This window comes from Cyprinus carpio, chromosome A16 (assembly GCF_018340385.1).
Source record: "Cyprinus carpio isolate SPL01 chromosome A16, ASM1834038v1, whole genome shotgun sequence".
Classification (NCBI taxonomy): Eukaryota; Metazoa; Chordata; class Actinopteri; order Cypriniformes; family Cyprinidae; genus Cyprinus; species Cyprinus carpio.
Window position 1 is genome coordinate 11,980,025 of NC_056587.1, and position 23,849 is coordinate 12,003,873.

General features: G+C 36.1%; 1 long non-coding RNA gene across 1 annotated transcript in view; it reads left to right on the forward strand.

The window, feature by feature from the left end:
* The window catches only part of LOC122148006, a 60,255-nt gene that overhangs the window by 11,346 nt on the left and 25,060 nt on the right, over positions 1 to 23,849 (forward strand). The gene's annotated exons all lie outside the window — the stretch shown is intronic.

The window sequence follows — 23,849 nt, forward strand, 5'->3', positions numbered from 1 at the left end:
TTATTCATGCTCTTTTTTGTTGTTGTTGTCTATTTGTGTAAAATGCTATTTCGTTTGATCGATGAGTTCTATATAATATGCTGTGCTGTTATGAACTATCTCCCGTGTGGCAGGCTATTTAAAACCCAACATCCTCTATAACCCCTATATTCATGTAAAAAAAAAATTAGAACCGATAATACAGCCTATACTACTAATGAACACCAACTTTGATTGAACTAAAAGATCAATAGATGATAGAGGAGTAAGAGTATGTATATAGCTTACCTGCAGACCCTCAGTCCTGTGTAATGAGTCAGAATTTGGCTAAAGCAGAACCTTCTCTCTCCCTCTTTCTCTCTCTTAGTCTCTCTCTCTTTAAACACCTGTTTTTGGCACCTGAAGCACTTCATACTCCTTTCTGTCAGGACAATGGCCACACAGGCTAAAAAACAGGACGGCAGGAGTGTGTTTGTGGCAGGTGCTAAACAACACATAAGCATATACAGGCTTCATGCATAGTCACCTTTCTCCTTCTCATTTACATTTGTTGCTATAAATGAACTGTTATTGTAAAGTTATGCCATTGTTATGTGAGATTTACTCCCATCTTTTTTTAAAAATTACTCCCAATTTTTAAGTAAACAAAAGAACTCATGAAAAACTTAGAAAATATTAATTTCCCCCTCTCCTCAAATTGTAGAATGGTCAATGAAAGCAGATTCTTCTGTTGTCTCTCTGTGTATTACTTTCATTATCCTCTAGGGGCCACTGTTGACGCATCGTCTTTACGCTGATGACTCAACGCTGCGAGCAGCAGAACGTCTAGGCTTTACTACCAAACGCCTCATTATCGTTATCGTTGAAATGACTTACATCATATTTATCCTGTATATATATATGTTTGTGTGTGTGTGTGTGTGTGTGTGTGTGTGTGTGTGTGTGTGTGTGTGTGTGTGTGTGTGTGTGTGTGTCAATGTGCGCGAGCGTGTATATGCGCATCCCGTGCTTGACAGTGCAATTGTGTGTAGAACGGACCGGAGAAGCGAGAGTTGTGTTCCTGTAGCTTCCTCACAAGCCAATAATTAGCATGTCTTTGTTTCCAGTCACCCAAGGAAACACTCTCAGCACCTATCAGCCTCTATCTCTCACATAAAGTACCTACTCTCTCTCTCTTTATGGTTTTGAATAATAGAAAAAGGGTATCCAAGACCACCAGTTACTAGTGGTATTTCTATTTCTTGTTTATTTCTATATTTCTCTGCATAACTGTACAGTATAAGTTACAGTAGGTCACAATGCCAGTGATGAACATGATAGGGTAGTCACAAGTATCTCAGTATCTGTTGGTTGGTTTAACACCTTGCTCAAAACTCTCTGATATTAGAATAGATTTGTGAATTATGTCTTGCAAATACATAGTTTCATCCTTTTTTTAAATGTATTTATTTATTTATTTTTTGTAATAGCTTTTGAGTAAACAAGAGGACACAATAAAACTACCTTGACAAACATTTAGGTAATGGTCAACATAAATTATTATTTTATTTAAATTTAAGCATTATTTGACGATAACTGACTTGAGACAGCTTGCCCCGCTATAAAAATTGTAATGGGTTTTTGATCAATTGTATCTTTTTTTCTGGGAAATAACTTTTGTTTGTTGTTTTATACAAACCTGTGGGTATATAGCATAAAAAGTAAAAAAAAAAAAAAAAAAAAAAAACACATATTAAACAGTTGCATATTTCGTATTGCATATTTAATTTGTATTTTTAGATATTGTTTACAAATAAAATTATGTAAATTTTAAATTGTTCAAACGTAGGTACTCTTCAATTCCATTTGATTTTATGATAATAATGAGCTATTTTAATAATATCTAGTTAGTTTTAGGTTTTTTTTTTTTGTTTTTTTTTTTTTTGTCACCATGACTTTAAGTATAGAAATCAACGTTCAACCATAAACCTTCCTGTGATAAATATTCAGTAAACTGTGTGACAACTAGCTCCGATCTCCACACACTTATATTCAAATAATTTTTTGAGATATTGTCTCCAGAACCTTCCCTCGTTTTCATCCAGCGAGGAACTTTTACTCTTGCCTCTGAGGATTATGCATAACAAATACCTCGATCATTTGTTTGCATTAGCATTTCAGCTTTGTGCTGAAATCTTTTGAAAATCCCATGTCAGTCTATCTGTGAGGCAAATCAGGAGCTCTCAGAGGAGCTATGAAGCCGTCTCTGTGTGTGTGTGTGTGTGGAGGTTGAATGCAGCATATGTGAATGTGTGTGTATGAATGTGTGGGAGGACAGCATGCTTATGGTTCCAAAGCCAATGCTCTGAAAACCTCTGCAGAATTTCTGTTTTATTCTTATAGCGGGTTAAAGAATTACATAAGACATCTTATTGATTTGTTGTTTTGTATGTAATGAAGCAAGAAATATGAAATAATTTAGAGATGTACATCTCCAACATACAACTGGCACTGTGAACTTGTGTGCTTGTATAATGACACGCTTTTATGTTTGTTGGCCTGCATGTGTGTTGCTACTTCACTGCTGAATGATGGATGGATCACAATAAAAACATATTACTAATGCATGTGCATGGCTGCACATCCTGTGGTCTGACACTGATGTATTTCATGCATAATAAGGCCAGACGCTTTCAGGACCAGTAGTCAGAGGCAAGAATGCAAATACCCCCATCATATCTAATATGTATTCACTCATAAATGTTAATTCAATGAGTGTGCGTATTTACCACCAGAATGACTTCACAGAAATATTGCCACATTTTCAAATATGAACTCACTATTTGGCAAATAATTTGTGTGGTCACTGTAGATAGAATTGAGTCTGCAGCTTATTTAATAGGAACGTGACCATACAAAGGCAATGTGGATAATTCACACGTTGTGAAAATGGAAATTTCTTGGCAGACGAGCCTGAAGCCATTATGCCCCATAGCTGAATACCCATCTGCATCTGTTTCCTGTTTCTCCTCTTTCTTTTTTCCCCCTCTCAGTTCACAATTCTCAATGAGACCTTAACGTTCTTGTCTATCAATGGCATCATTTTATCTACAGCCACAAGGGTTTGTGTCTAACCACACAAGCAGTTAAAACTTCTATGATCACTTCACTTCTAGCTCTAAAGCCAAATGCCTGTTTCATATTCATGTGGTGATCTTCCAGTGAGCATTTTTACCCCAGGGAAGCACAGACGTTTCATTTTTGTTTTTAATGAAATTATTGATAAACAATATTGATTTCGGAGAGGTTGGTGTGACCTTGACATTTGCTTGGCAGGCTTTTAGAAGGATGTGAACCAGACATTGTTTTGATTTATATCACCATAACACATCAAGTCAGTTTGTTTTTTATTAGGTTGGTGGATATCAGATTGATGACATAGACTTGTAGGAGGGCAGCTTAAAAAAATACCAATATTCAATATGTTCTGTGCTTTCAATTGCACTTTCAACTGTACAGGAGCGAAATCTTTCAATTTTGTAATTTAATATATATATATATATATATATATATATATATATATATATATATATATATATATATATATATATATATATATATATATATAAATAATATATTATAATTTTCAAACTAGAGCATACGAAAGGCACATATGAGTAGCAGCATTATTTTAGACCTACTTAAAATATTAAAGTTCATATTCTGCAATGACTTTTTTTGTTTGTTTTGTTTATACCTGTAGGATTAACAGGGTAAATCTGTAGATGTTTTAGACTTAGTTGAATGGATTACATCTTTCTTTACAACAAAGATTGTTAAATACTTTGGGAAATCTTTTACAGTTGTACTGGAACACAACATTCTTTAGTTTGTGTTCAGGCTGTTTTACCCCTAAAACTGAATGAATGTACAAAAGCTCTAACTTCAGTTGCTTTAGTGAATTATTTAGGCCCTACTGGTATTTCTCAAACTAAAAATCAAAGATCATCACAGACTTTTAGAATATGTAGTTTAGGAAACAAAACTCTCAATGAAATCAAATTTGATGAAAGAAGTTTTTTGACAAAATTAATATTAGATCTAACTAGTCACATTAATCACTTTCACTGAATGGATTAGTTGCCAATCGGGTATAGTTGAGTTTAGTCTACCAACCAATGATTTTCATTACTACGAAGATGGATACATTTTTACCAGGGTTCATTACCTGCTTTGGGGTAGGTTATGTTTTCGATCACAGATCTCAAACAGAGGCTGGGCCAATCAGCTGTGAGCAGAGTGATGAATCTTTGATGCACTGAAGTCATTTGCCCTGTATCTCTCCCTCCAACCTAAAGAGCGCTTCACAGGAAAAGACTTTCATAAATCCACATAATCGGCTTTCCATAATAATTATTTAAGAGTTATAGATTTTCAGGAGAAAGAGTCTCGTACCTTTGTCAGCATTTTGAGCTGCACATTAAAACAAACTATTGGTTTGTATATATTTGAAAGTGCTATATATAAGGTAAGCAAAAAATTATTTCTGCAGTTCTGATTGTAAGGTGCAGAATCTTAGCGATTATGATTTTTTTTCAGTGACTTTTTCTGTAAGTTATATGGATAAACCAGTAGGTGGCGACTTAGAATCATTGAATGATTCATTCAACCATTTGTAAAAAAAAAAAAAAAAAAAAAAAAATTCCTGATTCATTTTGTTCTTGCATAAATTAGTGTATTGAATGAATTAGTTAAATAAATGACAGAATCATAAAGATGGAATCATTGAATCATTAACTCAACCGATTTTGCTCAACCGATTTGTTTGTTGATTTTGTCAGACAAACCTGAAGGTATTGACATGTTTCCCTCGACTAAAAGCCAGTAGGATTTTTTCATTGGCTTTTGGATAATTCAAGAAAACTGACCAACAAAAGTTTATGATGCTTACATGCTTTGAACATCAGGATAATCTTCATAAATGAGCACTATTATTGGGTTTTGTGACCCATTCACAAGTGATAAATATAAGTAGTGCTAAAATGCTCACTTTAGGGTTTTGGTCTACAAAAATATTCATCCCTGCAGCCCTCTATTGATTAATTTTGGTACTACTAGTGACTCATATCCCTGTGAAAGAACCAGATGTATTTAAAATAGCGATTTTCTTCTACTGTATGTGAGAGTTAGATGACACACTATCAATACACTAGAAGACATTTTAGCTTCTTGGCATTGAGCAACACTGATATTGGCATTTGCATTTATTCATTTGGTAGTGATTTGTAAAACCTGGACTTTCCAGCAGGGAGGCAGCTGAGAATACATGATGCTTGCTAAGCTAAGTCCGGAACACCAAGGAGAAACCTATAAGTCCTCAGCCTAACCGAAAGCCATTACTACAGTGTTGGCTAGCAGCTCCCTTTGGGCCTGCTATACAGCAGATCTCACAGCTTTGAGCCATAGGCAGGAACACAATAAGATTACAGTGTCTGAATGACAGCTAGCACAATGCAGGAAGGATAAGAAGTGCAAAGAAAGAAATACAGAAAAAGACAGACAGAAGGAGAGACAGAGAGGGAAGCAATCAGTGCATGAATATTCCATTTACTGCACTGGAGCACCATAGCAGTGCCTTTATACCTTCAGCCACCTGATCTGGAAATGAAATTACTACAGCCAATGCTCTTTTCTTCAATTTCTCACTCTTTCCTTTACTGTCCTTCATCTTATCAAGGCTGACACTAATCCAATTTCAGCCCTGCTGGGGCCACAGCTTGCACGGTTATGTATACTGATGCCTCCGCCGGTACACACACACACTCGCACACAAACTTACACACAGTCTTGGTTGCTCGTATGCAACTTTGTGTTATCTGGATGCAACAGCTGCTCTTTAATTGCATTAGTGAAGTTCATTTGGCCGCAGCTGTTGCGGACTGGATGAGCAAGGTGGGCTTAATAAATATACCGATTCCAGCACATCTGCCTTTAAAAGACACTCACATATTCAACTTCCAGCACATACAGTCAGCCTCACATTTTAATGTCCATTTTTAATGCCTTTAAATCTGAAGCAAACTGCCATGTGAAAACAGTTTTTTTTTTTTTAATTGAAAACAGTATTTAAACGCAGTAGTCATTTGTACATTCTTTGTATTTTGGCAAATATATTAGTCAAGTATGTCATATTTTGTCTTTTAGGTTATAGACACACAATAATAAAGCTCCTGTCTACTTGGATGGGAAATGTACAAGTGGTCTGTCTCAGCTTATATGATCTCTGAAATGACTGAGCACACCTCAGAATTCCTCTATGTTTGCCATGTGTAAAATGCAACCTATTATAAATGCCCTTGACCAGGCTTGGTAAATCTTTTCCCCCTCAAAAACAGCTCTTTAAATCCATTGCTCTGAGGAGCAATCATTGTGTCCCTATTATTCCTGCTGCTGTCACCAACAACAGATAGTGTATCTGTGTGTGTATGTGCGTGTGAGTGCTGAGTAATGGTGGGTGGAGGAAGGTCAGCCAGTCCTTGCAGAGAGACTCCAGGGAGTGTGAACAGGGATATTAGATTATCCGCACATGCAAATCACAGGCTAAAACAAAGGCCATAATTCAAATCACACCAGCAACAGGCTCACATCAGAGCTGCTGGAAATGCGTTTGGGAATGTGTTTCTATTAAACAGCATCTTATAAGGAATAGTCCAGATTCAGTACAAGTTAAGCTCAATTGACAGCATTTGTTACATAATGTTGATATATATTGTTTTGGATATGGATATTGCTATTTACCTGTTTCAATTATATTTTATATGCTAGTTTTTAGGTTAATACCATATATGCCTTGATATATAGATGCTTGCACTTGCAAAATTTGCTTTGTTAGGATGAATAAGCAACAGTTGTGAAATTAGAAGTAGTCCCTCACTGCAGAACACAAGATCCAGGGGGTGTGGTTGGATCCACATCTAGGGGTGGAGATGGGTAGGTTAAGGGATGGAGATGGGTAGGTTTAAGGGTGGAGATGGGTTGGTTTAGAGATCAGGGGGTGGAGACGGGTAGGTTTAGGTATATGTAAGGTAGGAGGAGTTGGATCTGTAACCAACAACCCCCAAAGAAACTCTTATAATTCAGATACTACCAAATCAAAAACAGGCTTATGAGTTTGATGCTATGTAATCAATCACAAAGGTTAACAAGAGGGTACGCAGGGATGAAGAGACCATGTTTCAACATCAAGCGGAGGTGAGGAAGGACATCCGTCATGAGTCACAGTCATTGACATGTAATTGAAATTACCCAAAAAGTAGTATAAAAGGTCTGAGGAGTAAGATACTCTTGAGATGCTGCCTGCTAGGGCTACACGATTAATCGCACGCGATTAATTGCGATTGTCATGCGCATTTAATCAGTAAAGCCGGTGTTCTGTAATTAGCAGTAAATCTCCATCAACAACCTACACAAAAACCAGCACATAATACCAAAAGACATAATTCTATGACAATCAAAACAAAATCACTCTCAAAAACGCCAAGTTTCAAGTTTGTTTTATTTATATAGCACATTTAAAAACAGAAAACGACAGCTGTTTGCGTATCTTCTGAACTACAGCTCTGTGTAGTAAATGCTGCTCCATCCGAGAGCACGTGAAAATACAATATGCTTTTACTCCAAATTCACTTCATAACGTCAGTCGAGTGTCTAAATCCTTCTGTGTGATGATGTGGCTTCTTAAACAGAATAATTAAGGCACACAATATTTCATTGTATTCTAAGCGATGATAAAGGCTTAGTCGATTAGCATTTCATTATAAATGTACTTTATTATGATAAAAATTATAATAAGAACTCAGATAAACCGTATATTGCGGTAGTCGTGTGTTTATTAGTCACGTTGAATCAATTAAGGCTGTTAAATCTTCTGTTTATTCAGCTGCAGCGATAGGCATTTCCTGGATTTCTTCTTCGGGGCATATTTGGATATATATAAAGTGTAATTTAAATAAAACATGAAGGTCCACCCATAAACAAAGCTGCCTCTGGGGTAAAACATACAAATGAGATTGTATGTATTCATATGAATTAGGCATCAATTTGCCAAATGTAAAAAAAAAATTATGAATTGCCATGAGCTTGAGTTGTAAAATACTTACAATTTCAATAGTATAGCTACAGAATGTAAACAATATGTTAACATGTTTTTTTTTGTGTGTGTGCTGTCTAAATAACACCATAAACCCTAAAATTGTAAAAATAGCAATTGAAACAGCTTTATAGCTTGAAGTTTAAACAAGATAATTAGTGTAAGTGCTTTTATTAAATTATAAGCTTTACATTTCTGCTTTTTAACTCTTCAAAACTGCCCCCGATGACTTCCATTATAATTTCCACACTTCTTTTAAAAAAAGAAAATGAGGCAGCCAGTCAGGATTATTTTTATGTTAATCAGTCATTGTCCCACACTTGCTGTGGACTGAGCTTACTTGTTTTGAACACAGAATATTCCTTTAATGGAGCGTTAGACAGTTTAGATGTGTGAAATGTCACTATTTGGTGTTAATGCTAGTTAACACTGCATTAAACAAAGAAAGAAATAAGCCAAATATAGTGTTATACAAAACACTGGCCATTACGTCTGTTTCTGTTTGTTACAGAATGGCCGTGCAAGAAGTTCATCAAAAGCTAATTAGCTGCAGTTAAAGCTTTTGAGATTTTTGCAGTGGCAGCGCTAAGTGTTAGCTGCTCTTTTGAACCTAAAGAAAGAAAAACTGTGAATTCATGTTTACCTCCCGTAAATCCGTATAGGTTAGAGCACCCTAAGCTTCTTTATGTATAAATTTAGCTCTGCAACAAAAAGCTGAGTTTGACACCGAACTCCTGAGATGAAATGCTCACTTGTGTCTGTGTGTGTCAGTGTGCAAGAGTGTGGGATTGCTTACTTCGGAAATGAAGGGCTCCCAAGAGTGTTTGCTTAGGTAGACTTTTATAGTATAACAGAAAAAAATAGGCTGTGCTGTCATCTTTTACCCCTCAGGTGCAGACTGAGAGAGAGAAAGAGAGAGTGAGAGAGAGAGGGTGGAGGAATTGTCCCCTGCTAAACTGCAACTGCTTCAGCAATACAAATGTAAACTGCAAGTGTGAGTGAGAGAGATTTTAACTTTCAACACTTTTATAGTGTACATCAAAGACTCCCGCTGTAGTTATCCAGACTAGTTTATTATTCTGTTTACCAAGAGTTTGGAAACTGTGTTTTAATCAGCGGAATGGCCATCAGTGAAATAGAAAATTAATAACGTCACACTGTCTCGCAAAATAGTTTGCAGGCTGTTACGCTCATGAATGTGAGAATTTATTTACATATATTCTGCCCTGTGTCATCATGATCATGTCAGAAAGAGCTCTGATTGGGTTGCTTTGGGACTGTTGCTGTGACTTCTTAAGGTATATTCACATGTCAAATTTTTGCCATAAGAAGATGAAATAGTTATTATTAATCTAAATAATGCCTACTTTATTCAGCAATGTTATATTTATTTATTATTATTATATTTACATATTATTATTTAGTTTTAATGTTGTAAAGAAAAAAATCAACAAAACTTTAAATTATATAACAATAACAATCATATTTATAATTGAGTAACATTTAATAATTAAATAATAATAATAATTGGATAATTTATATAATTAATAATAATATTATTTTTATGCATGTAAAGTGTTGTTGTTCTTGTTGGGTGCCCTGCCTTGGGTCCCCTAAAATGCTTTTCATATATGAGATGTGCATACACAGTTACTTTTTGGTTGATATAATCCTTAGGCGTCTAAATGTATAATTTTCTTTTCATTATTTGTTCAGCTTCATTTAAATTTGCAGTTAAAGTAACTAAAAATAAATGTATTTTAAAGTTTAGAATTAGACAGTCTTATGGGCTGGTAACTCATCAGTGAACTTTCCTCGTCAATGCATGCTATATTTATTTACACTTTTCTCATTCTCACTAATTTTTATAAGTTTTTATATGAATGAATCTCTGAAGGGAACCGACTGTCTCCAGAAAAGTTTCCATGGTGTTTTCATTTTATCTGATAAAGTATAATTTATGAGCTCAGCACTGCTTTGTTTACAGCCGTTATCGGGGAAACTGCTGTATTTCTGACATTCCAAAAGCGCCTCCTGCTGGCAGAGTATGAATTTGCATTTTCAATAAGCCCGTCTGCAGTTTTTGTTCAGACCAATGAGAAAATCCACTCACATAATCCACTCATTTTCAATTAATATAATAATTTATACTTCTGACTCATCCCTTTTCTTAAAAAAATGGTTTAAAGGCTCAATTGTGAGGTTTATCATTTTGTTATTTATTTTGTTTTTGTGGAAACCTGTATCTCAACTGTAAATCAATTGCTATTTTGTGATCTAAAACATGAAAGAAAGACATTATAACATGTACATGAAAAAAAAAAAAAAAACACTACACACAACTATGGGGCACCATTGTGCAGCAGCAAGCATCGCAACAAAAAGGTAGCTCTACAGTAGGTAAATGTGTTCAAATGTATAGGGCCCCATTCCTATATTTTGCCTGGAGTCCCCAATTCACTAAATCAGCCCCTGAGGATAATATAATTTATTATTATTATTATTAATTCATTAATAATAATAACCTTACAGAGTATTTTAGTTTTATTATATTATTTATATATATTTATTTTATCATATATATTTATTTTGTTATTATTTTTTTTAAGTTTTGTTGTTAGTAATATGAATATTTAATTTCTTTGTTTTGGATTATGTTTAACTGTTAAGCTTAAAATGCTGTTTGTTTCTGCCTCGTCAAGTCAAGACATTTTTTATATAATGACCTACATGAAAAAATACTATAGTATTTTATTGTAAATACTATAGTGTTTTAAACCATACTATAGTAAAGTACTTTATTTAATCAGTTGTGGTAATTCTATAGTTTCTGTGTTAATATAATAACTATAGTAATATAAACAGATGACTTTACCCAATATGTTTTCTACAACTACAGGGTATATTATATTGCTATCCACTGCCGTTTACTGTAGTAAAAAACTTAAGTATACTACAGTTTTGGTTACAGTTAATCAGTTCACTATCGTTAATACTACAGTATGCTGTAGCATTCATTAACAAAGTGTTGTAAATACTATAATATATGCAGTATAATACACTTTACTATAGTAAGGTTCAAAAACACTATAGTATTTACTATAAATTACTATAGTATTTTTTCATGTGGGGATGCAGATTGTTGAAGCAGCTTCATGGATATAAACAAGAAAAGAACATTAACATTAGTATTGATGTTGCAGAATTAATCAGTCACACAACAGCTTCAGTTTTAGCTGTAAAGAAGCTCTGCAATAATTTTGCAATTAAATTTGTAATTAAGTAACCAAGCAACTTTCCCTATGAATACCAATGTTTCCTGTTGAATACACAATGGTATACTGGCATTTTTGGGTAATTATGTACATGGTGTCATTTATTGGTCCACCTGGTATTAAAAGATTAATAACCAAGTAGAAAAAGCTAAATATTAGCAAGAAGTATCAACGAGAAATGGGTTGTAAAAAGCATGTAATAATGTTGTAACACTGGTGTCAAAGTACAAGTTATATGAAACACCGGAATGTCATATAAGTTATATTTTTCATTAAACACTTATTTTATAAACTCATATTTTTCTTCTCGCCGATTTGCATCTTCATGGGATTGCTCAGTCTGACAATAGGTCTTTATGGCTGGTCATGTGTGACAAGTTATGATCGAGTCTTTGGTTAAAGGGCTCAATCTCTGGTCTTCCGCCCGCCAACCAAAATCACCAATGTTTGGACACGCATGTCTGCTTTTTCCCCAGAAGCCTACAGTGGAGGGAGGAACCAGAGACAGACTGATGATTTCTCCTGCACCTCCCCTCTTTAGTTCGGGTTCCTACCGTTGCTTCGCCTGCAGGCCTGTGTGATGTAGTGTAGAGGAGCGGGGCCTGTGAAACGCTGTCTGCTGTGAACTAATGTGCTTGTATTCTTCCTGCAGCAATGTCTACCTCTCTCTATCTCTCTCTTTCTTTCCACAGCCATTTGCCTCTTCTTCTTCTGTGAGTTTGGCACCCAATAGATCTCCTGTCTTCATTCCCCTGCTCAAAGAAAGCAACCCAGAGAGAAAGACATAATGAAGTGGAAAGATATAGAGTGAGATGAAGAAAGATAAAGATCAAAGTGGGCAACAGAAAGAGAAAAATCGCAGCTAGACAGAGAGATGGGAACATTTGGAGGGAGTCAAAGTTGGATCTTTCTTCATCAGTGCATTTTGGTTGTGTGGTAAATGCTCTGGTCTGCGGCCAACCACGCTGAGTCAATGATGCTCCTAATCTGGATTCAGGCACACATTACTGCGGTCCTGGAGGAATCTGGACCCCACTCATCATTTGAGGGGCTCTTCTCGGCTGATCTCTCCTCCTGGCAAGGAGCATTAATGCGATGTGGAGGCCTCTAATTTCCCTGCTCACAGCAGGCCTACACTTCACCCTTTGTCTTTCTTTGAATGATTACAATGAGCACCTGATTACTTTTGTGCAGGTGTCATCTAAATAAATGTGGAGTCTGTTTAGTGAATAGACTGTTGTCCAAAATGGCCTTAAACTAGGATGATACTATTTTGCCTTCAACTCTAAAAACCTTCCAACACATTACAAATAACAAAACATTCCAAAAACACACTGCAAAAAGTGATTTTCTTACTCAGAATTTTGTCTTATTTTCCAGTACAAATATCTAAACATTTTTAAATCAAGATACATGTACTTGAGATGTAAAATCACATAAGATATTACATTTTATGTAACAATGAATGTAATTTATTTTACAAACAATTTAATTGATCAAAATTGTTAGTGTTTATGCTTAAAACATGAAAAATGTCTGCCAAAATATCCATTTGAATTTTATTATTCCATTGGCAAATTTCCTGCATTTGTTTTTCTAGTTTTAAGCATAACCTTAATATATTTTTCAGAAAACAAAACTTATATTTTATGATATCTTATGTTACAATTTATATAAATTTTCAAGTAAATTTATCTTGGTTAGGAACATTTGTACTGGAAAACAAGACAAAAATACAGAGTAAGAAAAAAAAAAGTTTATCTATTTACTTTAGAACTAAAATTGCATTAGATATAAATACATGTTTTTAGAAAAAAAAGAAATTTTTATTTTTCTTACCCCTTTGGCATTTTTTTCTTGTTTTAAGCATAAATCTAATAAGTATAAGAAGAATCTGGCAAAGTTTGTGCTTAAAAGAAGAAATAAAAATGGGTTAAGACAAATAAACTTAATTTAAGATATAAATCTTAATATCTTATGCAAATTTTCTTCTCAAGTCCTTAAAGGATTAAAGCATGCTAAGATTTTTTTAGATGAAAAAAGACAAATACTGATTAAAAAATGATTATAAAGTCTAATTAAGATTATTGCAATGTCTGATTTAGATGTCGAATGATGTCTGTGATTTATGATTTTGAACGTTTTATGCCATTTGTACCGCAGTGTATAGTGCGGAATCAAACTGTTTTGTTTGCATATTTAGGAAGAAATCACAGTATGTTCCTGGAAGCGGTTATGTGTGAAAGCACCCTGATGTTCTTGTGGATACTGAGTCTTCAGAAACTAAACTCAAATGAAAATTGAATGAGCAGATGATGGGTGGAAAATTCTCTACTCAAATCTCTAACTCTGAAAATATTTTTAAAATCATAGTATACTTGAGGTTGTTTTACGCAGTGGTGTATGTAACTAAGTAATAATACTACTTACTGTAGTTACAGTACTTAGCCTTCATATTTTTGGGGAGTATCTAGGCCTACTTTACTTGAGTTTTTATATTTCTGTCAACTTACACTTTTACTTTACTAAATTTCCTAATTGAAATGTATACTTCTACTTCAATACATTTCCCTGATGCATATTTGTTACATGCTACAAAATAAAGTTGGTAGAACACTGACCAAAGGAAAGCAGTTTTGACGAATCAGTGGTCTGGTGCTTGTAATGTAGACTCTTAAAAAAATACATTTGCTTATGCGTGAAAGTGATGTGACATACAGCCAAGTATGGTGATCCATACTCAGAATTAGTGCTCTGCATTTTATCCATCCAAAGTGCACACACACAGCAGTGAACACACACACACCGTGAACACAAACCTCAACCAATTCGCAGCAATTCATGCCCCAAACTCAGGGGAGCAGTTGAGGGTTCGGTGCCTTGCTCAAGGGCACCTCAGTCGTGGTATTGCTGGCCCGAGACTCGAACTCACAACCTTAGGATTAGGAGTCAAACTCTCTAACCATTAGGCCACGACTTCCCCACCCCAAACAAGTGCTCGCACAACCGTGGATGATTTTCCATTCAAATTTAGGCTGGGTGTGTGACATACATTATATCGTCTGCGACAATATGGTATAGTGTTAGACCTGACATTATCGAGTATACTGCACGCACACACCACGTGATTTAGTCTATTAAAATTCATTTAGAATCATCAAAATTCAAGGCATTCTAAATTGTAGGCAGCAAAAATGCCTCAATGTATGTATGTATTGTATTTATATTTATATAATTAATTGATATCACACAAAGAGTGCCGTATTTTCATGATAAATATAATATTGATTTTATAAAAGTTTAATAAAATCAGCATTCACTGACTTACATTTTAGACACAATATTGCCTATTTTTGATTAATTTTGCTAACAAAAATAGTTCCAAATAAAGATCACAGCACTATTTTTCATCTCTGGGCAACAACAGGACGGCGTTTCCTTATTGAATGAATCAGCTTTGTGAACGAATCAGTTTAATGAATGATGACTCTGTACTTTTACTTTCAATACTTAAGTACATTTAATATATATATATAAAAAATACTTTTCATACTTAAGTACAATAAATATCACATACTTTACAACTTTACTCGAGTAATATTATAAATGGTGACATTAACTTCTACCAAAGTCATTTTCTGATAAGATATCTACTTTTACTTAAGTGTGGCTTTCAGGTACTTCATCCACCACTGGTTTTATTTTATGTGACAGACAGAACTGTTAGATAAAGTAACACCATCTATTACATTACATAAAATACTATAATTGACAAGATTTACACCTTGTTCCTGAGAATACATGTATATTTACCTTTACTCTTTACTTCTTTTTGTAATCTCTTTGAATTGCTAAACTTTACTGAATGTAGTTTCTGTCGTCTGCATTTTGTGTATAATGCACCATTATTCTACACTCCATAAAGATGAAAGTGTCTTAGCGTTAGCCCTCTGGGGACTGAATTCTGCTGCATACTGTGTGATCATAGCGTTTTAGTCAATGGTAAGTGTGTTTGTGATGATCCCTGGCAATCAGCGGAGCCGTTTCTCAGACATTCAGAAGACAAGAGTGACACTCATTTGCTTTGTAAAGATCCTGTTCGCTTTGTTACTGCCGCACAAATCTGTATAATTCTGTCACACTTGGATTAAGACTAGCTCAAAATCTCCTCCGATAGGCAAACAGGACGCACACACGCAGATTGTGGTGTTTGGGGTTCTTTGTCTGCTGAAACACTGGGTGGTGTGATAAATCCTGCTTGACTGCTGCATGTTCCACTGTGCTTGTTTGTGCCAGTTAGATCTAGTTGTGCCAGTCCAAATGTGGGCAGAGGCCCTCATCCCCCAGCTAGTGCCAGGACTCTGACACCATCTGTCTGGTTGTCACACTCCCTTTTCCCAACCCATTTCTCTCCACTGTAGGATGCTGTCAAGGTGTTTAACATTTGTGTGGTTGAAAAGGAAAGGAAACCATTTTCTTCAATGCTGAGCTCTTTTATGGCACATTATTCTGGGCCAGACACTTAGTCATTCAAAGCGGGAAAAAGGGATCAAATCTAATTCTCTTCAGCTGGATATGCAGGAAAACCAATCAGTTTATGATACTGCTGGGCTGTGTAGGAAAGTGAACATTAAAAGGGAGATTTACAGCTCTTTCCGAATCATCGGCATGGCCTGTGACTGAGTTTACATCATACAGTGGCCACAAAAAGTATTTGAATGCTTATGCTACACTTGAAAATTGTCTGAATGCATTTGCATTAGATAACATAATGTAATATAAAGCATGTGGCTTATGCAAACAAACGATGCAAGACCCTTTCTCAAAAATGTTTTTTTTTTTTTAGCCATTTTAAGCTTTCCACTGTGTTGCTCAAATAATGTTTAGTGGATGTATATTGTCAGTTTCCCTCAAGTTCACACAGGTTTCCTAGCATAGTAATCATGACTGTAGTTCACCACATTAACTATTAACACGATCCAATAATAACGCTTTACAGCCAGAAAGTTTCCAAATACTTTTATTGCCTTTTTAAACAACATGCTTAGACCAGCCTAAAATGTTTTTGTTGTTTTTAGCGGGCTGGTCTCTTAGCCTAACCAGCTGAAAAAGTGGCAATAAGTAAAAAAAAAAAAAAAAAAAAAAAAAACAACAAAAACAGCCTGACCAAGCTTAGAGACTTTGACAAGGGCCAAACAATGATTACTAGACCAGGGGTTCCCAAACTTTTCAACACAGAACCCCCAAAATAACTGTGCCAGTGACTCACGGCCCCCTCTATCATCTGCGGCACACACACATTAATAGGCCTATCCAGATACAAGAAAAATGACAACACAAAACAACTCAACAGTCTAACAACCATGACATTATTTTATAGTAATTTACTCATTACTTTAATTCTTAATCCTCAACTAATGAGATGGGTGGGCACAATGCTTGGAGCACAGCAAATCCGCCTCTCAGAGATCATCCTCCATGTTCAGCCGCGATCTGTACTTATTTTTTATTTATGGTATGTGAGTGCAGAGTCTTTTCTCAAAAGTAGGTACTGTAAAACGGCATCAGTACATCCATAGTGGCCTTGGATAGCTGTGGGTATTCCCTCTCAACTGAAACCCAAAACTCAGCCAGGGTCTTGGAATTAAATACTGTCTTTAAGGTTTGGTTGCTTGACAGTTCATCAGTGCGTCCTCCAGGTCGGATGTCAGATGATTTGCCCTCGTTACATTGAATGGTGATCTTATCCAGTCATATTGTGTTGGAGATGTTTTCTCTGTTAAAATGTTTCAGGAGGGCTTGAAGGTGGGTAGTGATAGACTTCTTCACTATGTTAACACTCAGTTCATTTTCCTCCATGAATTCGTCCAGCTCAGAAAACATACCAATCCTACCCATTTTTATCATTCAGAGACATGATTGTTGTGTTTTCACCTTGCAGTGACATATTAAGTCCATTCAGTTTTTCAAATATACAAAACAAATACACTAGCCTTGTTACCCAGTCAGGATCAGTGAAGGGGTCAGCGAGCTGAGACCCATGCTCCATCGTAAATAAGTGTGCTTCAGCCCACAGGTCAAACAGGCGGCTGAGCACATTCCCTTTTAAAAGCACATTTACAAAATGTACTTCTGATTGTAAATTTTGTAAATGTGGAATCTTATTATAATTTCTGTATTTCTAATGCAATGTCAGTACCTGTTACCAGGAGTGAAGTTTGTGCTGAACATCAAGAGGGCCTTTCGCACCGCTTTAGTTCCAGAACTAAATGTACAGTACTAAAGTACTGGGACGATTTTGCGCAAACTGTTTCCCATTACCATTTAAAGGGTTGCATTCACACAGAGATTGTGTACTAGGATGTGACGTAAGCCGGTTGACAACAATGTCACTTGTGCGTGGCTTTCAACAACGTTAACAAAGAAGAACAACGTTAACAACAGGAGGATGGAGGACGCTGTGATCAGAGCTGTGTTTTTGTTGTGTCTCGCGGGTTTCACAATAATGGACATGGAATGTCGATGTATACATAAAGCAATTGAAAGAACGGAAAGGAGGACTAAGAATCTCCAATGACAACTTGCAGTGCTACATTTGCTACAAGTGCCTGCGCTTCAGCATCCGTATATTTATCGCTGTTCATCATGCTTGCGAAATAAGTTGACACAGTGTTTACAGTATGTTCACATGGCGTTTTAAATCATGGCGGGTGAGGGCGTTTTCGAATGCGTCTGGCCAATCAATGTCTACTTATGTCACGGGTAGTACCAGTTGTGCTGGTTAGACCCTGCTCCGGAGTAGGAGCTAATTTTGGTTCTCGCAAAAGGCAGTCCAGTAGTAAAAAATGCCCAAAAGTGAGTTAGTACTTTTTTTGGCCTTGCAACTCGCTCCTTTCGCCGGAAAAAATCTACTGGTCTAGCAGCAAGAGAGGGGTGCTTGGTTTTCAAGAGTCGTAGCATTTATACAGGCTTTAGGCTTTCATCTGAAAGCACCTCAGTGCACACTACACACTGGGGATGTTGTTGACAGTGATGCATGTGAATCCATACTGGATTAATTCCTCTCGATACTTTCAACACTTAGAGTAAGGCTGATCCGACTGCTTATGGATGTCCTCTTTATGCACATGCCAGTCTTTTTCCATACCTGAGGTCGATGGCCTTTCTGATGGTGGTGCTTCTCCAGCCTTCTCTGCTGGCCTTCCTGTGTTGTCTTTGGTCAATATTAATCAACGTATCAATTCGACAAAAAAAAAAAAATCTGTCGCAATCACCTCAGGGATCACGATAGAGGGGAAATCAAAAGGCTGACGGCTTTTTTATTTGCATGGTTTAATTTTTTTTTATTTTATTTTTCAATTTTGGATAAAATATGCTATTTCTAACCATTTAAATTTTTTTATTTGATTTCTGGAAAACCCCTACTTTGGGATCCACTGGACTAGAGGACTGGGTCAGAGCATCTCCAAAACGGCATGTCTTTTGGGGTGCTCCTGGTATGCAGTGGTTAGTACTTACCAAAAGTAATGCATGGAAGGACAAGCAGTGCATTGGCGTCAGGGTCATTGGTGCCCAAGGCTTATTGATACACATGTGGAGCAAAGGCTAGCCAAATCATGTTTGTTGTGTATTGGGCTGCAGACCGGTCAGAGTGCCCATTAAAGTGCCTGCAATGGCCATCTGAGCTTCAAAAATGAACCATGGAGCAATGGAAAGACGTTGCCTGTTCCGACGAATCAGGTTTTCTTTTAGATCAGGTGGACACATACAATACACCCCTTCATAGAAATGGTGTTGCCCCATGGCAGACTTGGCAGTTACCTCTTTCAGTGGTATAATGCACCCTGCCACATGGCAAAAACTGTTCAGGAATGATTTGAGGAACATGACAAAGGGTTCAAGGTGTTTCCTTGGCCTCCAAATTCCCCAGATGGCAATCCAACTGAGCATCTATGGGATGTGCTGGACCAACAAATCCTATCCACGGAGGCTTAAAGGATCTGCTGCTAATGTCTTGGTGCCATAGTGAGCCCATGCCTCCACGCATCAGAGCTGTTTTGGCAGCATGAGAGGGACCTACACAGTTTGAGGCAGGTGTTTTTAATATTGTAAATACATATACAATTTTATACTGTACATATATAAAAATATGTACTTAGGCGTATGTACTTGAGGGTGTTTCTGTTTGATAATTAGGCTATGATGATGCTTAAATGTCAACCTTCTAAATAACAATTTCATTCATAGCTTAATGAATGAAATATTTCTGAGAAGTTAGATGAGCCAGCCAGCATTATCATACATTGTATTTCCTATACCATTGCAGATATACGAATTGCAAATGTCATGCATAATTTTATGCATATAATATATTTTTCTCATTTTCCACAATCAAGTTTTTGCTCAAGATTTCAAGATTATTACTCACCAGTAATAAGTTCCAATTGAATTGTAATCATAGCTAGCAAGTGTTCAAAAAGCAGTCTTACAATGTGAGAGGAATAATTAAGTGCTGCTTTATTGTAATTCTGATACAGATTAGATATTCTCTCTTTGTCTTTATGTAAATACAGATACAAAACCACGTTCTTTTATTAAAGATGAGCTGCCCAAGGGAAAACATATTAAATATTTCATCCGCAGATATGGGGCTCATTACACAAGACTGTTTTGACATTATTTAATGCCTGTGGCCGACCCATCTTACAGAACAAAACACACACACACACACACACACACACACACACAAGCACATAAAAAACGTTTCCCTTGATGGCATTTTAATCACAGGGAATGCTGGATATGTACAAAACCTTTTGACACTAATATTATTTACACAATATGAAAAAGAAACAATGTTCACCTCGATCATTCAAATAGAATTTCCAAGGCTCTGAATAATTCCGAAAAAAATAAATAAATAAATGCTTGCAGCGACACGCAGTTTTAACCAGTAGCCATGATAGCTTAGTTGTTTTATTTTTTGTTCATTCAAATTCCTGTGTAATCCACTACATTTCTGTTTTAACAGTGGAGATAATGAAGCTGTGTAACTACATTAGTTAACATAAACTAACAATGGAAAACACTTCTAAAGTGTTTATTAAGTAAGGTATAATATACATCCAGCCGGTTGTTATCGTAGAATAACCCCTGACCTTGTATTACACAGCTACTTGCCACATACGTAAATAATTAGACATGAAATACTGATTTGAGTTGAAATATTTGAATGCAAAACTTCTGTGAACACAGCAGTTGCGAGCAAGTGGCAAGTTCAAACTAGACAGACATTTAAGGGAAACAGTGCAGTTACACAACATTTCACCACATAAATAATTATGGCGATAAAAGATTTAAGATGAAAAGGTTTTAAAATCTTACCAGTTTGTTAGTTATCTTATAATCCATTACATCGTCGTAGCAAAAATGGCAGCAGCTGCATTTGTATGAAACGAGAGAGTGAGTAAGCAATACCATGATGACATACACTGCCCATCCAAAAAAAAAAGTCACCACCTGGATTTAACTAAGCAAATATTTAAGATCCTTCCATTGGATAATTACTGCATGGATGATTATGTTATGTGCCCAAAGAATGAGGTCAGCTGACTACCGGAATATACTGAATGACCAGGTTATTCCATCAATTAATTTTTTCTTCCCTGATGGCATGGACATATTCCAAGATGACAATGCCAGGATTCATCTTGCTCAAATTGTGAAAGAGTGGCTCAGTGAGCATGCAACATCATTTTCACACATGGATTGGCCACCACAGAGTCCAGAGTCAGACCTTTACCCCAATGAGAATCTTTGGGATGTGCTGGAGAAGACTGCGCAGCAGTCCGACTCTCCCATCATCAATACAAGATCCTGGAGAAAAATTAATGCAACTCTAGACGGGAATAAGTTGTAACATTACAGAAGCTTATCGAAATGATGCCACAGTGAATGCGTGCCATAAAGCTAAAGGCGGTCCAATGAAATATTAGAGTGTGTGACTTTTTTTGGGGACGGGTAGTGTAACTAAATAATTGTACACGATTTTGAGTTTTAATGATTTAATAGCTAAACAAACACAAAGCTTCCACAAAGAAAAAACTGTTCCTGGCAGTATAGTGCCGAATTCAGTTACCCGGATAAGCCTGTGTTATTAGCTTTTACCGGTTATGTAGGGAATAATTGACAACGGGGCATTGAATTATTAGAAAAATAATTATTAATAATTAATAATTAAATTATCCGGAGTCAATTATCCAGCTTATACTACGGTTACCACACCTCAAGACATAGATCAGATGATATATATAAATGGATTTGTCCGGTTTTTGTACTTAAATCGCTTGTGAGTAGGATTAGGCTATTTCTTCCACATCTCATCCAACGCCTCTTTTGCTAGTTCCAAAACATCATTTTACAGCTGGTAATGGAGGGTTGAGCCTTTGATAGCATTCTAATGCAGTTATTAATGAAGTTATTAGAAAGAGAGCGAGAGAGACAGAGACACACAATGAAAGAGAGAGAGAGAGAGAGAGAGAGAGAGAGCTTGTGTGAATTAAGCTACCTCTGTGCACCCCTCAACAGCCCTCTGCAGCAGCGACTGGAAACAGCGCTGTTATTAACTCGCTAGTGAGAAATGTCATGTGTATTTACTTTCAGAAAATCGTCTGTCATGTTGTTGTTTTTGTTAGTCCTGTGTGCTGTAGGTACTGTATGCTAATGCACATTTCAGACTTTTCCGATTAGGGATTGGCTCCTTCATTCAGAAGGCGGGGCTTCCTGCGATTGAATGGCCATATTGAGCGTTGCACTTTTTCCCTTTCGAAACTATATATAATAATAATTGCACGCCTCAGAATGTTCGTCATCCAATCAGATTCAAGCATTCAACGGCCCTGTAGTATAATGAGGGATAACATACCTTGGAATGTCACGACTGACCAATCAGAATTAACTAGTCCACAGAGACGTGTAATAATATATAATAATATAGTTTTATATTCTATGGAGGAAAGAAATATGAGCTTGACTAAATGATTTTTTGGGTGAACAATCCTTTTAAGGCACAATCCATGTCTTTCACTCACATTGGTATCTAGAGAGATAAGTGCAGTATAAATGGTCTTTCACTTTGTTTTTCTCTCTCTCTCTTTTCTCTATTTCCTTACCTCAGTGTAACCACACATCTCTCACCAGGTTAAACTGAAAAGACATTGATTCTGTAGTAAACAGAGTGAGCTCTTTTCCATCTTAACTGGTAGGCTACATTAATATACCATGTGTGTCTCCGTGGGAGCTCACAGAAGCTTTGCCATCTGAGCTCCAACATGCTGCAAATGACCGGCTGCATCCCACTTATTATCTCAGGGGTCCGTCTGAGAGTCCTTCCCTTTGCTCCTACACAGACTTCTTTTAGATAGGCTTTATCCTGTGAGAATGCTGATTTCTGAGCGTTTGTGTGTTAAGGCCTTCTTTTTAAGCTCTGTCATTGGACGTCCTTGAGCTGTTATCTCCCCTGGTTTAACTTTCATTGGCCACACACCACTATAAACATCTCTGAATGCTGTATCTCCCAGCTGATGGGGCATACTGGAAATATGAAAACAGCACATTCCTGAGACTATGCATTGTAGCACACAGGGCTACAAAAAAAGTCTAATTAACAGTCTTGTTAACAATCTTTTATGGACTGGTGTGGAAGAATGCTTTATTTTGCAGAATACTTCTCCTGTCTTGATTTTTTTTTTAAGTTGCAGTTCAGTACATGAACCTTCCTGTCATTCTGATTCAAAATCCAGTGAGGAGTGGCTAATTCAATTCAAATTCAAACTCTTGATTTTTCGATTCTGAATTTTGCCCTACCATGGTACATGCTTATTGTAGTTGCTAGTTTTTATTTTGTACAGTATTTCATTTTCAGCTTGTCTTTTAGGAATAGTTTTTATTCTACCGCTGTTAGTTTTACAGTGTTACATTTCTCAGCATAGTAGTGTTATTGCTATCTATTGGTATTTTCTAATATAAACTTATATTAATCTGTTGTTGTTTTTATTTATTTATTTGACATTTTATTGATTTATTTTTGAGTGATGGAAAAATTAAAATTAACATTAGCGTGTGAGTGTGTTTATCATTTTTTTTTTGTATATATAGTTTCTTCCAATTATGTTAGTTTTAATTTAATGTTGATTAGCAAAATTGTTTTATTTAAATTTTGCTTTTGTTTTGGTTAACAATAGTAAAGAGCATCCTTGTAAAACATCTCCTAGACCTTTTACTTTTGACAAAGTCAACATAGTTTTTATGACAAATGTCACATGAACAGACAGGAAATCTAGTCTCAGTTAACAGAACTTTGTGTTAACAACAGTTTGTACGGACGACCAAATCTATGGACTTTTAATTTAATCAGTTAACCTAGCTCCATGTTTATTGTAACACATACAAAAGACCTGAACCTGAAA